The sequence below is a fragment of the Sapajus apella genome, unplaced genomic scaffold (genome assembly GCF_009761245.1).
Source record: "Sapajus apella isolate SASKATOON/1434 unplaced genomic scaffold, GSC_monkey_1.0 scaffold44, whole genome shotgun sequence".
NCBI lineage: Eukaryota > Metazoa > Chordata > Mammalia > Primates > Cebidae > Sapajus > Sapajus apella.
In genome coordinates, this window is record NW_022436984.1 from 12,167,854 (window position 1) to 12,170,666 (window position 2,813).

Here is a 2,813-nt window from a genome sequence, read left to right on the forward strand (position 1 = left end):
ATGTTGGGTCAGGTAGTGATTGATATAGGAGTATTGAGCTTGAAAGAATCACAACTGGCCCAATATGCAGAAGAAATAGAAGCCAATGGCATTGCTGTCATTGCAACTTTCTTTTCAGACCATGAAACAAAGATGCCCTGATTAATTTCCTAATGGAGGCAGCTGCTGCTACCCCTGCATTGCCATTTTATTGCTATCACGTTCCTACCTTGACAAGGGTAAAGATTTGTGCTGAGAAGCTGTTCGATGGATTCAGCATAAGAGCCCCGCTGACTTTTTTTCTTGAGATCGTCTGGCTCTCGCCCAGGCTGGAGTGCAGTGGCACTATCATGGTTCACTGCAGCCTCTGCCTCCTGGGCTCAAACAATCCTCCCACTTCAGCCTCAAGAGTAGCTAGGACTACAGGCATGTGCCACCACACCCAGAACAAATGTATTTTTTGTAGAGATGGGGTTTCACCATGTTGCCCAGGCTGGCCTTGAATTCCTGAGCTCAAATGATCTGCCCATCTTGGCCCCCAAACCGCTGGGATTACAGGTGTGAGCCAATGTGCCCAGCCAAGAGCCCTACTTTGTAAAGGCTGAAATTCAGTGACACAGATCTTAGACTTCAGGCATGTGTTGATCAGAATCACCAGCAATAGTTTGCCTTCCTTTTGAGGGTGGTTGAGCAACTGTTGGGTGCTCTGGTGATGGGAGCAACTGGAGCAGAGGGCAGATTTGTATCCAGAGATTTATCAACTTTTTGGTCAAACTAGGCTTTCTAGTGTTACAGATCAGGAGTCATCATGACTCTGGTCCCTGCGGTGGAAGAAGGCCCATCCCAGCTTCCACTGCAGAAAGCTGCTAGGGAATTTTCTGATAGTGCTGCAGCTTAACTAAAAAGCTTGGATTTTTCTCTCTTTCACTGGTATAAAAGATGGAAACTTGGAAACCTGTAGCCAGTGTCTGTATATCCAGTCAGGGTGTGTACATTGAGACACAATCCACCCTAAATAGTGCATGCTTTTCTCAGGGACTTTTTAGACAAACTTGAACTGAACTCTCTCCTAGCAAATGAAATCTTGACTCAATCAACAGATATTTAAGTACTTACTATGAGCCTAAGAAAGTTTTATTTTGTGAAGGGGCAAAAACTTGAAAGAATCATGAGCCCTAAGTAATTCATTTCACAAATTTTTTGTATAGCAATTTCTGTTTATGTGGATGAAATGGAATCAAGAGGAAAACTGTAATGATTAATTTCATCTGTGTTTGGGAGCTGGAATTAATCAATTACAGTTATCTTGATTTCTAGTTCTTAATCTGATTTTAAAGTTTTCTGCTAGGGGTGGAGGCGCACACCTGTGGTCCCAGCCACTTCAGTGGCTGAGGTGGGAAGATCAGTTGAGCCCAGGAGTTTGAGGCTGCATTGCACTCCAGCCTGGGTGACTGTGAGACCCAGTCTCTCAAAAAAAATTTTTTTTTAATTTCTAATTTTAAATCACTATAATGTACATTTTTTTTTTTTGGTGGTGGTGGGGGAGGAGATAATTTCATCTTAATAAATATCCATTTGGAATCTAGGTAACATTAGCTACAACATTTAGGCAGGTGCTTTAAAACTAAATTATAACATGACTCAACTATATGCGACTAGGAATGCATCAGCTCATTTGGCTGTTCAGTCTAACTCTACAGTGGATGCTTTCAGATTAATTGCAATGTCACTGTTTTCTCCCAATACACTGCCATAGGACCAACAGGTTTGTGTGCCCACTGCACAGTAACAGATCCATTACATGGAGACAGCAAGGATATGGCCGAGAGTTTAATGATGGCAGGGCGCTGATTGAGGAGATGGGAAAAGACCCATCTCTCCAAGGAGTTCTGGGCTTGGTGGTTGTTTTTTGTTTTTTGTTTTTGTTTTTGTTTTTTTAGGAGTGGGAGTTTCACTCTTGTTGCCCAGGCTGGAGTGTAATGGCGCAATCTTGGCTCATTGCAACTTCTGCCTCCCGGATTCCAGAGATTCCCCTGCTTCAGCCTCCCTAGTAGCTGGAATTACAGGCCTCCACCACAACGTCGGTATATTTTTAGTAGAGACGGGGTTTTATCATGTTGGCCAGGCTGGTCTCGAACTCCTGACCTCAGGTGATCCACCCACCTCAGCCTCCTAGAGTGCTGGGATTACAGGCGTGAGCCACTGAGATTGGCCCACAGCTTGGGCTTTAAAGGCTCTCATGAAGGGCAAAGGGCCAGAGATTTGGAGTTGTCAATCGGTCGAGGCAAAGGGGACAAAATCATCAGGATGTAGAAATGGCATTCATTGCTGAATCAGCTTTTTCTGGGGTCCCTCAGACCAGCTGGCATCAGTGGGGTCCTGCAGATCAGCTGGCCTAATTGTTATACTAGTATGTGGGATCTGAAGGCATGTCTCAAAGGGAAAACCTTTTTTTTAAAACAAAAACAAAAACGGGGTTTCACCATGTTGGTCAGGCTGATAATGAACTCCCGACCTCAGGTGATCCGCCTGCCTTGGCCTCCAAAGTGCTTGGATTACAGGCGTGAGCCACGACGCCCAGCCCCAGGGAAAACCTTTAATAATGTTCAAGTTATCTCTAGAGCAGTTAAGGGGAACTAAAATCTTCTAACAAAGTCTACATGATCCTAGGATAATAGGCACCAAATAACTATGAGGAAGCAGGTCAGGGAGCAAGCTGACATCATTATTAACGCTGAATGTGTGGCAAACTTGGTTTACTTTTGTTTTTCCCCCTCACTTCTTCCCCGATTAATTTTTTTTTTTTTTTTTTTTTTTTTTTTTTTTTTTTTTGA

The 2,813-nt window shown here is 43.7% G+C and overlaps 1 pseudogene; it reads left to right on the plus strand.

Annotated features, from left to right (window-relative positions):
• On the plus strand, positions 1-977 carry LOC116566731 (annotated as a pseudogene).
• Positions 978-2,813: the final 1,836 nt, after the last annotated feature.